The following is a 13,945-nucleotide window of genomic DNA, read 5'->3' on the forward strand; positions in this document are numbered from 1 at the left end:
ATGAAAACAAGCCAGACCCTCAGAGGACATATCTTGTATGATCCCACTCATATGAGATATCTAGAAAGGGCAGATAGGAGACAGACAGTGGATTAGAGGCTAAAGGTGGATGTGGGGAGTTATTGCTTAACAACTGCAGGGTGTCTGCTCGGGGTGATGAAAAATGCTGGAAGCAGACCATGGTGACGGTTGCGCAACGCTGTGACTGTAAGTGATGCCACTGAATCGCACACTTAGAAAGGATCACAATAGCAAATTTCATACCTTTCTTTTTTACCACAATGGTAACAAATGGGGGGGGGTGGGGAAGGACAAGCTAAACATATATGAACAACTGAGGTTCTATTATTTTCTTCTCAAATTCCAGTGGGTGGGTCAGGGGTGGGGGCAGAGCTGGAGCAAGAATCAGTGAACCGCACACGAGGTAGAGGGGATACCAGGGAGAGAATATATGGGAAAGCCTACAACTCAAAAAGAATCATATTTTTAATCCTGAAGGAAGGAGGACCCCGTTCTGTAGCCTTTCCATAGAACTAAACTGCAGACCACCCGTGAGCTCTCATCACCCTCACCCCACACACCTGGGCACAGAGTCACTGCAAAAACACCAGGAAAAACCTCTTCACTTCTCCTACAAAGCATCCAATGGAACCTAGCTCAATGGGTGCTGAGGTTCTGCATTGCAAAACAGACTGTGCTTTTTCTATCGCTTTATAGTCTCAGGTGAGACCCAAGTTCTTTTATACTCCTTTTCAAAGGAGTATAAAAAATACTCCTTTTCAAAGTGGTTGTCAAAGTCATATTCATAATTCCACCACCCCCCTACCCCCCCGCCTTGGGCCCAAGAGGATCAATCATGGGGAAAAGTGACAGGAAATAATAAAAAGATTAACAGCTCGACACCAAGAAGCAACTCCATTGCCTGTGCTGGACGTGTCAAATATGAGGCTGGCCGGCAACCAAGGTAATCAAAAGGAAAAGATACACAAGTTTGCGGGCTAGGCTGACATTTCAGGAGGCTGGAGGCCCTGCTCAACTGAGAAATGACAAAGCAAAGGCACAGCGGCGGAACAATACAGTTCTATACTAACACACAGCACAGAGCTGTCCTGCGTTCACCGTCGCATCTTTCGCATGAGACAGGCACCTGCCGACGGCTGAATTATTGACTTTAAAAGCTGGAGTATTTTTCTAGGAAAAGGCAAGAACTCAGCTTTCAAAGATATGCTAGACTCCCAGGACCATCTGAACTTTCATTTTCTGTAGATTAATGATGGAGCAACATGAATTAACTGCTGCTTTCCTTTGGCAACTCAGTTGAAACTCGTGGCTTCAGAGACAAACATCTTCTAAAACTGCAATATGAAATCATTAACTCGTACCTCCAAGTCGCTGGAGTGACTGTTATTATTATTATTATTGACTGTTACTACTTGAGTAATAACTCCGTGACTCCCAACGTCATCCTTAGAGACACATCTCATCTGAAAACTGTATTTCTATACCATCAGAGCACAAAATCGTTAAGCATCTGTATAAAGATTGCTTCTAAACCAAATTCAGTAAATCACAGGGGAGGGGGGCAGGCATGGGCACAGGATTGTAAACGCGTAGGTATCCACACAAAAGAAACCATCTTCTGAGTGCTTGGTGAAACCCTGCCTTTGCTTGCTGCTGCTACCACAGGAAAACCTACCACTGCTAATTCAGTTCAACCATGAAAACTTGACTCTTAACAGATGAGTCCTCCAAACCCAGAGACATATAGGAGGATTCCTGTTCAAAAGCATTCCGTTTTGGTTCCAACACTGATATTATTTCAAAACTCTCTTCTCAAGGCCCTCCAGCTTGCTATATTTGAAAAAAAAAAAAAAAAAAGTTGCCAAGCTGGTTTTAACACATCTTCTCAGGACTGATAAGCAAAAGTTTACTAAAGCAGTTTTGAATAAGAAACTCAGAGCCATTCTCTAAGTTTTCTCAAATTCAGCAGCACTTTCTAAATGGAAGGCTATTAAACAAGTCCTACATTTCCAAGGCTGGAAATGAAAGCATCTCTCCTTGGGTAAAACATGAACCCATAGCTTCTTTGGAACTGCCGCTGACATCCTGTTGGACTGAGCAGCTTCAAACCTGTTTTGTGGGTATTATGAATGAGTGCAAACAGTAAGGGGTTGTGAAAATAAATTTTCTAAAGGAAAAAAAAAGAAAGCAGTGAACTGTTACTAGTTTGGGGTTGACTAAGAACTTCCAATCTTTTTGCTAATCTCACCTATTTAACCTTAAAATTTTCATTTAACCATGTAATCATTGACAGGCTCAAACACTTAGAGCTTCTTGCTCACTAAGATGTTTTTTGGCAGTTGATACCCATATTTTCATAAATAATAATAAGATACAGGTCACTTGGAAAACTAGAATAATAGCAGTAAATATTACCCACCCCTTGTGTGAACCCAGAGAGCGCAAAACATATCCGAAACTCTATACATGCCACAGAGTATGGGGCAAAGTTTGGAGGAAATTGTGCAAATTATCAATAGATTCTGTAAATTTTCATTGGAGCTCTTCTCTCATTCTACACTCAGAGCTTTAAGGAAAATTTAAAATCGGTATATCAAGATGGTAGCCCTATTTTTGACTTCTTGAAGAAATCTCAAGTAGAAAACTGCCATTTCTCCCCTGCACGCTAGCTTCACAATTAGCTGCTGAATAGGATGCTCTCAGGCAAGCCCATCCTGCAAAAGGGCCACCTATCTACCTGTCTCCTCTCTCACCTGAATGCTCTAAGGGTCTGCGTTATATACCATCCTCTCTCACGGTTTCCTGGGTACCCTGGGCTTCATTTTTCTGACATTTTTAGAAACTTTCTTATATTCTAAATGACATTCGAGACCTAGGTTTTATTGCATAACAATGTGAATATTCTTAACAGTAACTAAACTGCACACTTAAAAATGCTGAAGAAGGACTTCTCCGGTAGTTCAGGGGTCGGGAGTCTGTTTGCCAAGGCAGGGGACACGGGTTCGATCCTTGGTCCCGGAGGACGTGCCACAGGGCAACTAAGCCTGTGCTCCACAGCTACTGCAGCCCACAAGCCCTAGAGCCCGTGCTCTTAAGAAGAGAAATCCCCGCGATGAGAGGCTTGCCCATCGCCACTAGAGAGGAGTCCTCACTTGCCGCAACTAGAGAAACTCTGAGAGCAGCAATGAAGACTTAGCGTAGCCCAAAACAAACACATTAGAAATATGGATGAGAAATACGGCTAGTTTAAGCTCTGCACATGGAGGGAAGCGGGGAGGGGACAGTGCCCACCCCACCCCACCCCACCCCCCGCCTCGCCGTTTCCACCATCAGTTTTCATTATTAGCATCTGCCTGCTAGTCCACCAGACACGTAACAATATGGACGTGAGAATTTCTCTTTTTAGCTTTTAAACAAGGAAAAAAAAAAAAAAAGAGCAAATGACAACTTGCACCCAGATAATCAGCACCTGACTACCTGAAAGTGACTAAGTGCTGCTGCTCAAAAGGGCGGACACTGTTTTTTTGTGACAATCAAGCAAAGAGAAGGGCTTCCCAGGTGGCTCAGCGGTAAAGAATCCACCCGCAACGCAGGAGACTTGGGTTCGATTCCTGGGTCGGGAAGATCCCCTGGAGAAGGCAATGGCAACCCACTCCAGTCCTCTTGCCTGGAGAATCCCATGGACGGAGGAGCCTGGGGGGCTACAGTCCACGGGGTCACAGAAGAACTGGATATGCTGAGCACACATGCACGCAAAGCAATGAGATATGTGAGCAGACAGGTATTCCTTGAGAAACGTGTGAACGGTCATCACCTTTTAGAAGTCCAGCCCCGAATTTCAGACTATCCATTTCTCGCTAGATTGCTTCTCTCTAAACTCTGGCCTGGTGTTGAGAGCCCACAGCTTGCCTCGCCTTACCTCTGACTATCCAGCTTCCCTGAAAAGGACCAGCCAAATGGTTGCTCTTGAGAATATTGCCAAACACCACGCCCCGGGTCTGTGCATCCAGAGGCACAGGGAGTGATCTGCCTGGGGCCCAGTTTATTGCTTCATCTCGGCACACTTTGATGGACGGAGGGTGAGTCAGCTCCATACACAGCGTGTCACCCCCAACCTCCTGCCTACCTAGCAGGACAGAGTTCTTCTGACACACCCATCCAGGCTTCCAGACCCGCTGCTAAATTTGGAAAGCAGCAGGTCCTGTAGATATCAAAAAGCTCCAGTACTGTCCATCAATGGTTGTCCATCAGATACCGAAGCACAAGAACAGGTTGAAACCAACCCATGGAAAGAAAGAACTCCTGCTCTCCCGGAAAGAGACGGGAGGCTCTGCGGAGGTCTCAGACTGAAGAACACACCGGCCCTGGCACTGGTTCCCCGAGGTGAAGCCACATCACAGTGGCCTAAGACCCTGCAGAAAACCAGCCTGGTGGCCCAGAAGATTCTGATTGGGTGCCTGTGAAGTAAGCCCCTGATGCTGGGAAAGACTGAAGGCGAGAGAAGGGGACGACAGAGGATGAGATGGTTGGATGGCATCACCGACTCGATGGCCATGGGTTTGAGGAAGCTCCAGGAGTTGGTGACGGACAGGGAAGCCTGGCATGCTGCAGTCCATGGGGCCACAAAGAGTCGGACACGACTTAGCGACTGAACTGGGCTGGGCTGGGACCCCTGAATCTGTTGAGCCGGGTTTGGGAGCTGCTGGCTAAGGCACTTGGGTTACAACAATGCTGATTCGGTAGACTGGCTCTAACCAAAAGCCTCAGGAATGACTACCTCCTTGTGCTTTACAAGGAAGGAGAATTTTTGGAGAGGCTGCATGGCTTGTAGGATTTTAGTTCTCCCAGGGATCGAACTTGTTTGTGCCCCTAACAGAGTCCTAACCACTGGACCACTCAGGAATTCCCAGGAGAATTTTGAAATGTATACATACGTATGTGCATATATATTGGGTTGGCCAAAAAGTTCATTTGGGTTTTTCCATAAAGAGGGCATGTGAAAACCTTTTTGGCCAACTCAATATATATAGTAAGTTCTAATGGCGAATGTTCCCTAAAATGTGTCCTTTGCCACCAAGTTCAAACTTAGGACCAATAATCACCTACCTCTATGTAGATGACTCACACCACTACCTTCAGCGGAGACCCATCCACCCTGCCTAAGTCACCTAAACCCAGCTGGCAATCACGGCCTCGAACTCTGCTTCTGAAATCAACCCTTCAGTTACCTGAAATACTGGCTTCCTGTTCCAATTTCGGTTGACAGCACGACCTGCCAAGGCATCTAGATTTAAATCCTTGGATGCTTCAAGTTCACATCCAAACACTACAAAATACTGTCACTGTTCCTTTTACGACTCACAAAGCACCGCCCTTACCACCTGGCCCAGAGGACACAATTGTTCTCCAGACCCACATGTCCCCATGGCACTGGACCCTCATGGTCCCTAAACTCCCACTGCAGCCGAACTCACAAGATTAATCTTCCCCCAGTGATGACTCTGACCATGTATTTCCCTTGCTCAAAATCCTGTTACAATTCCCCTCTACCTGCAGATACAGTCCTAACACCAAACCTGGCCCAGGCATTCAAAGGCCTTAACCTAACGTATCATACTGGGGCTTCCCTGGTGGCTCAGACAGTAAAGAATCTGCCCATAGTGTGAGAGATCTGGGTTTGATCTCTGGGTCAGGAAGATCCCCTGGAAAGGGGAATGGCAACCCACTCCAGTATTCTTGCTTGGAGAATTCCATGGACAGAGGAGCCTGGCAAGCTACAATCCACTGGGTCACAAAGAGTCGGACACGACTGAGGAACTAACAATACTAACCTATCATTCCAGTGACAATTTCATACTCCATCAACCTCCGGCAGCAAAGCTGTTGCTGCTGCTGCTGCTAAGTTGCTTCAGTCGTGTCCGACTCTGTTCAACCCCATAGACTGCGGCTCACCAGGCTCCCCCGTCCCTGGGATTCTCTAGGCAACAACACTGGAGTGGGTTGCCATTTCCTTCTCCAATGCATGAAAGTGAAAAGTGAAAGTCACTCAGTCGTGTCTGACTAGTATCGACCCCATGGACTGCAGCCTACCAGGCTCCTCCGTCCATGGGATTTTCCAGGCAAGAGTACTGGAGTGGGGTGCCATTGCCTTCTCCGAGCAGCAAAGCTAATCTAGTCAAATTCCCCCAGTGTACCTTGCAACCTCCTGCCTCGTGCTTTATCTCCCTTCTCCCACTAGGAATGCCTTTCTCTCTCTAGCTATAAAAATTGTACACATCCTGTAAGGCCCAAGTTCAAGTTCTACCCACTCCCTTGGGAGCTGCCCATCACTTCCTGATGGCTGCCACCTCACAGTGACCCTCCCAGGGCACACCCAGCACCCTGCCACATCTGAGCCTCTGCTAAGTAAGGTGTGTCTGCTCCTTTTTACCTTCCCTCTCACCCTCTGCTCTCTGCCCTTCCCTAGCACTTAACCACTGACTTCTCATCGACAGTCAGTTGTACACTAGCTGTCTGGCTGCATCTCCCTGAAAATGAGCAAACCCTCATTCTTATGAACAAGTGAGATCCATTCACCACCAACATGTAGAGAATAAACAGAAGAAAAAAAATTTTTTAGGTCTCTCGTTATTGCACTTTTCAACTCACTTAACTTTCATTTGTGAATCTGCCCTCTCTTCTTACCCCTATAGGCACATAACTTTTTACTGGTGTTTTAATTTAACCCCTAAATAGTTACACTACTTATATTTGTCATCTAGCTGTCACCCCTAATAGGACATATTAGACTTGAGTCTTTTTAGGAACATGGATATGCCTCTCTGTAATCTCCATAGGCCTTAAATTAACATGCTTCTAAACAAAGTAGGTAGCTAAAATGTTTAAAGCATATGTTCATTGAAAAAAAAAAAAAAAGAAACCATTTTGCGGGTGCATTTGCTACAATGCATTGTCCAAAATAATCTATGTGAAAATCTGCTTACACATAGGCAATTTCTTGAAAAGTGCCCCCCCCCCCCAAATTACTGAACAAATATCTTAAATATCCAAGACACAATATTGAGGACTCTATTGTTACTGCTTTCTTAACTGATATTCATCAATTCAACTTGCTTTATAAACCTGAGTTATAGCTGAAATGAAGATCACCCCGTACAGAAACGTTTAATGAATGCAGAAGAAATTGAAGGGGGTGGGGGAGAAGGGATGGGAGAAAAGAGGAAGTTGGCTACTTCATTTTCTACTTAAAATTTCAATGCAGTTCCATAGCAACAACGCCGGTTTGCACCAAGATTTGAAAGTCTCATTATCTCACACAGAAGGAAATCATGCTAACAGGGTGACAAGATCTAAGATCATATTTTTTCAAGTTTCCAGAATGCAAGACTATTTAGCATATGCAATTGGTTCCTTTCCAACTTCAGCTGTTCTACAGTTCAGGAAAACATCATAAGTGAAAATAAAGACTTTCGTCCTTGGAACTGAAGATCCTCTCCCTAGAAAGCAATGGAAAAAATCCTGTCTGTCACCCCAGAGCAAACCACCTATTATTATCTTAATCCCATTTTACTGATAAGAAAACTCAGTGAAGTTAAAAAAAATATAAAAGAAAAATAGAGTAGGGATGGTTAGATCTCCGTACGTTTTCACTAAAAAATAACCCCTTTTATACATAAATGTATGATTCAATTTACAGAAATTCAACTGATCAGTTTTTGCTTCCTATAAATAAGGATTCTTTAATGCAAACTGCCTCACAATTTTTAGGTTTCTTTATCACTAGTTCCCTGGGAAACAGAAATTTACATTGGTTGCTAAGTCAACTTTTCAGATAGCCCTTAAGATCTCTTTAAAGGGTAACCCACCCTTTGGGCTTCTGAATAAAACTCCAGCCGTTTGTTGGGAGTGTGAAGCTTCCTGGCTCTTTGGGCTCTGCTTCAGCCCTACCCTGCACTCTGTAACTGAGGTCCTCGGGACAAAACTGGCGGAAGGGAAAAAAATGCAACTGCCTGGAAGGGTGCTCAAGAAGACTTTGGGCTGCAAACTCCACACCACTAAGCTTCATGTCTGCAGTCTCATCATTTACTATTATTTCCTCTTGACTCTGCTTGTGTTACCAGCATGCAAAGCCCATCACTTTAAAATCTGGGTCCTCCATCCCCTGATCACGTGCTTGGGGTGTGAGGAGCCCCTGAGACCCGGGGGAAACTTCACTGGACTGCTCGCTCTCACTTCTTCTGCTTTGAGGAGTTTTAATAAAGGCCTTTTCATGTTTATTTCTCAGGCCTTCCCCAAATACAAAACTGTCAGTGTCCCCTGCCCCTTCCAAGTCCAAGATATCAACTTCAAACCTTTGTAGCAACTAAGTGAGCGTTTGTTAAGAACTTGAGTGAATTTATGGCAGCCCGGGCCTGTGTTTGGAAGACGGCAAACTCGAAAGCAAAACCGCTGAATTTATGTTCTCTTGAGATGGTAAAACCACAAACACGAAGCAGGGCAAAGAACCCACCATCCTCTCCAGCTTTCCTTCCACATCTTGGTTCAGTAGTAAGACAAGTGAGTCCACTCCCTCAGGCAAGTGCAGCCTCCTCACGGTCAGGCTCACCTAAAACATCCGCTGCATCATCGCATCCAAGCCCAACTCCGTTACTGAGGCAACCGGGTTTTTCTTCCCCCAGGGTCACACAGAAGCACACCCCTCGGGATCCCCTGGTAACCGTCCACCGGCGATGCCCGGGAACCACAACAGCGAAAGACTCGCTTTCCAAGGCTGGCGCGGCCCGCAAGGGGTGGCGGCGGGGGGGGGGGTGGGGGGGGGACGGTGCGTGGGGGTGCGCAGCGTCCAGTTACATTCCTGACCCACTTTCGCATCCCTCCCTCCCTCTCCCCTCCCTCCTCCTCCCGGGCAGGCCGCGAGGGCACCGGCGCGCCGGAGAGCCACCCTGGAGCAGCAATCCTTAGGCCACCGGCGGCGGGGGCACCCGCAGTCGGGCTCTGCAGGGGACCGGGAGGAAGGGAGAGGGGAGAGGGGGTGGGGGGAGAGGGTGCCCGCCTCCCCCCGCACCCCACCCCCACCCCGGCTTCCCCTGCGCGGCCCCTCCCCCGTCACATGGGCTCCAGAGCACCTGTTGGCGACCTCAGCCCCTAGCGGAGCCCCTCCCGCCGGCCCGGGCAACTCCCCCGCCCGCACCCCCACCCCCAGCGGGAAGGGATAGGAACGCTGCCCGGTTCTCGCTCTGCCAAACCCGCTTCGCCCCAGGAGGGCGTGGGGGGCCGTTGGGCGACCCCTGCCCAGCTGCTCAGCTTTGCAAAGTGCAAAAGCGCGCTGGCCCTGCGCAGCGATCTGCAGGAGGGGCTCCTGCCCGCCCCCGCCCCCCCTCCACGTGCCCCTCTCTCCCGGGCGGAGCGGCGAGATAGGGTGCCCCCGCCCCCTGCCCGACTCCACTGGAAACCTGGGCTCCGCGCCGGCGCGGGGAGGGGGTGCTGCGAGTCCTGGCCGGGGCGGCGGGGGCGAGGGCAGGTGGCGGGTGGTGACGGGTTGGGTGTGCGTTCCGGGCCGCCAAGTCCAGGAAGGGGGCGGGAAGCTGTCGTCTCAGCTGCAACTTCTGAGCGTGCTAAGCGACTCAGCAACTCTGCGTGCGCCGCGCCCCTCCCCCGCGCCGCCGGCCGGGCTGGGGGCTGCGCGGCGCCGGGGCCCCCCGCGCCCGGCCCCGCGGGGCGCAGATCGGGGTGCGGGCGAGCGGGCGGGGGCCCGCCCGGGCTGCCGGAGAGGCCTGGCTGCCCTGGGGGTAAGACAAGAGGGCACCGCCGAGTGCCCGCGCACGTACCCCACCCCACCGCCCCCACTGGACCCCGCGCGGGGAAGGGGGCGGAGGATGACGGCGGAGCCATGGAGACTGTCGGCTGGATACAGAGGAGAGGGCCGGGCCGTCCGGGGCTGCCCGCATCTCGGCGGCGGATACGGCGCCCGGGGGAAGGGTGGCCAAGTGTCCGTCCCGCCCGGAGCGAGGCCGGCGGTGGAGATGCCCCACCACCCCAGCCCGGGAGGGGAGGGGGCTTTGAGATGGGCGGCAAGGCGAGGGCGAAGGCCACCCGGACCTCCGGGGTCAGCGGCTGTTTGTTCCGCGCCCAAAAGACGGCGCGAGGCCCTAGCCGGGTCCTACCAGCCCGGAGACCCGGCGAGAGCGCCAGCTTCGTGTTTGGAAAGATGGAGCAGTCTAGTTCAGACATTCGGAGGGGCTCAACTTGGGCACCTGGATGGAACGCCTGGGCCAGTCTGGGATGGGACGCGCCGAAGCCCGGCCTGCAGCCCCTCTGGGAGCGGATTGGCGACGTGGGGAAGGATGTAGACGGCTGACCGGGGCCAGGCCCTTCCACTCCTGCAGGGGCGCCTGGAGAGCCCCAGCCGCCGCACCCTTCCGCTAGGAGCAGGTTTACGAATCCTCCAGCGTCCCCGCAAGACTCACAAAGTTCATCTGACTCACTGTAGACTTACTGTGCTTTACGCCCAAGCCTGTTGCTTGGAAAGCGCCAAGGCTTTTAATGGTGGTGTTAAGAACTTGAGTCATTTCAGGGTGTGGGGCTCTCTGAGAGGCAAAGGGGTGGCTTCAAGTGAAAGTCAATTACCTGTCGACCAGCTGAATGATTTAATTACACGCCATCTGAATTTAAAGAGCTTCACAGGCTCACTGAGGACAGATGGACAGTTAGATTCTGAGGTGGACCCGGAAGTTACTCTTTAAGTGAACAAAGTCTGTTTTGCATCCAAAAAAAAAAAAAAAAAAAAAACCCGAGTGAGCGGTACAGTGGTCCCTTGGTGTCAGGGAGGTTGGTTCCAGGAACCCCTGCAGATACCAAAATCAGGGATGCTCAAGACTCATGGAAAATGGTGTCGAATTTACATAGAATCTATGCACATCCTCCCCGTGCTTCAGATCGCCTCTAGATTGCTTAATAACCCTAATGTAATATAAATGGTTATAAATACAATAAACGTTCTGTAGATAGTTGTTGGCCTTCAGCAAACTTAAGTTTTGCTTTTTCGAACTTTCTGGAATTATTTTTCTCAAACGTTTTTTGTTCGAGGTTGGTTGAGTCCCCAGGTCACAGCAGGGCCAATTATCTTTCTTTCTTTTAGATTCAATATATTCAGTTCGTTTACTTCTTTTTCACTTATTTTGTATTTCTTGCCTGTGCGGAGAGGCATGTGGGATCGTAGTTCCCTGACCAGGAGTTGAACCTGTTCCTCCTGCAGTGGAATTGCAGAGTCTTAACCACTGGACCACGAGGGAAGTCCTTTCGTCTGGTGCGAGATGGGCATGTTCTCAACGTTTGACATCTTTAATGTCCTGTTTGATGGCATCCTTGAGTCCTAGTTTGACTGGCACGGTTTTTCTTTTTTTTTTAGTGGGACCTGAAATTAGGAAGTTTGAGAAATGCTGAGTTAAACAAGTTTATTTGTAACCAAGAAATGCCACGAACAGCTTCATAGCAAGGCCTTTTGGAGTTCTTGTGTGTGCTTAGGTGTTTGTGAATCACCACAAGGAGGTTACGCATCACAGTTTCCTAAATGGGTGTGTGCAGTCACTAGTTTTGTGAGCATCACTGCTGAGGACTTATATTCCTTTCAGGAAATGCTGCTCTAGGGGTTGTCCCAGATTGGAACACAGTGAAGGGAAATGTTCACATTTCAAAACTGTGCCTGAGGGTAATCAGGAATCTGTAAATGATAAACTAAACTTAGTGACCTAACAAGGAAGAGCCCATTTAAGGAAATCAGGCAAAGCTCTTCCCACTCAGCTATAGTAGGAACTGAATCAGGATCGTCTTTAGGGAATTAATTCAGTGAACATTTAGTTCATCAAAAAATTCATGTCTCTTGGGACTTCCCTGGTGGGCCAGTGGGTAAGACTCTTGAATTCCCAATGTAGGGGACCCAAGTTCGATCCCTGCTCAGGGAACTAGATCCCACCAGCCACAACTAAGAGTTCTCACCCCACGACTAAGACCCAGCACAGCCAAATAACAAAAAAATTTTAAGGCAAATTTATGTATCTGATATATACAGTTACTGTTACATTATCTCCTGCATTATTTTGACTTGTACTTATTTATATCAGACTGGCCTAAGCTACTAGTCAATTACTCCAAAAAATTCCCCCGAAAGATCATTATGGAAAAAATAAAAAACAGTGATGAATACCTAAAAGTGTAATTTTAATTTAAAAAAAGAGAGAGGCATAAAAAATTTCCAAAGAGATGAAATTTAGTATAGGAAAGAAAAAAAAAATGCTTGTCATTCATCCCTTAATAAAGGTTAGAGGCAAGGTTGGATTGTCATAAGTAGCTAAATATTCTACTTGGAATGTTTCTAATGTAAATAACAGTGTTTAACATTTTTTAGTATGTAACATAAAATGTTCGTTTTCATATATTAGGGTATTCACCATACAATAATCCTGCAAGGTAGATGGAGCAGTCAGTCACCCTCAGATTACAAACTCAACCATTCATTTATATAACAAGCAGGTACCAAGTTCTAGACACCAGGCTTTGATGACAGAAAGATGAATATGAGAAATTGCCTTTCTGTGGAAGTTTACATCTGGTGGGAGAGATGGATAAGTATTAATAAAATAACTGTAATACAGTATAGCATTGAGGCTTAGAAAGGTTAAGGGCTTAAGGAAACTAAAGTAAGGATTTGAGTGATCTTATGATATCACACTCTCTCCTGTAATAGACATGCTCTCATCCTTGCAAACACCCTCGTGAAGATAGAGTATTTGAAATAAATAAAATCAAGTATGTTGAACCTTAAGAGCCAAAAAGAAATGTACAGATTATATAGGCTAACCCACTCATTCCACAGGCTTAGAAACTGAGAGAGAGAAGAAAAATGGATTTGCTCAGTTATGTAATGACCGAATTAAGATTAAAATCAAGGTCTCCTGACTTCCAGCTCTTTGCACTATAAAGTGCTGCCCTACAATAAGAAGTGGTAAAAAGAGTCTTCGTGGAGCCCGTGTCTACTATCCAACGATGTGTGGACCCATCTCAATAGAGGCCCAGGGTGATTGTTGAATCTGTGATAAAATACCCCATGACTAAGCACTTATTTAAAGAAATATTTCTAAGCGGAACTGCAAGGGGATTTCAGCTATGTGAGTTCCTTAAAAACAGTCACCATCCTTAAAAGTTGAAGATATATCTGATAAAAAGTTAATATGGGACATTTGGGGAAATTTGAACACTGGCTGATTACATATTAGAGACTATTAAAGGATTATTGTTACTTGTTTAACCATGAGTGGATTTGTGATTGTGCTATTTCAAAAAAGGAGTTCTCATGTCTTAGGTGTATATTGTGAAATGTTTGCACTGAAATTATATAATGTCTAGGATTAAAATAATCCAGTTTTGGGGGGGAATAGGGGAGGAGAGAAAATGAAAACTCTAAATCCATGTGCTGAAACTGGGAAATAGACAGTAATATATAGTAATATAAATGCCACTTCTGTGTGTCTTCCAAATTTTCCAAAATAAAAAGACTTTTCTGAGTCTCTATAAAAGAAAAATTTTTATTAGTCCGCCCCCCACCCCCACCAACCTCTACTCTGAAGAAAAAAAAAAAAAAATCTCTTCCTAAAGTTGAAATGCCTTCTTGTAAGTTTCATGAAGTTATTTTCCTAACAATGGAATCAAGATTAGGGAGAAGTATGATGCTAATTTTAATTGCTGGAATTTGCATAGGCTAGCACCTTATAATTTACAAAAGATTTATTTTTCTGATTAGTTTAGGCTTGAAGTTGAAAGGCAAAGGATCTCAGTTGTGTTCTTCACAGAACAAGGCCTGAAGCCCTGTCGGAAAATTAAATGTTCTTAGCATTTTTAAATGGTAGTAAAAATCCGAAGCATTTTCAGA

General features: G+C 47.1%; 1 protein-coding gene across 2 annotated transcripts in view; it reads right to left on the reverse strand.

The window, feature by feature from the left end:
* The window catches only part of RREB1 (ras responsive element binding protein 1), a 164,003-nt gene extending 153,505 nt beyond the window's left edge, over positions 1–10,498 (reverse strand). The window contains exon 1 of one of the 2 annotated variants that reach the window (XM_060403789.1): positions 10,275–10,498. The gene's annotated coding sequence lies outside the window, so the exon portion shown is untranslated. Of the gene's footprint in view, positions 1–9,473; positions 9,656–10,274 lie in introns of those variants that run through there. The other variant, XM_042237046.2, reaches the window with a different exon arrangement.
* Positions 10,499–13,945: the final 3,447 nt, after the last annotated feature.

This window comes from Ovis aries, chromosome 20 (assembly GCF_016772045.2).
Source record: "Ovis aries strain OAR_USU_Benz2616 breed Rambouillet chromosome 20, ARS-UI_Ramb_v3.0, whole genome shotgun sequence".
Lineage (NCBI taxonomy): Eukaryota > Metazoa > Chordata > Mammalia > Artiodactyla > Bovidae > Ovis > Ovis aries.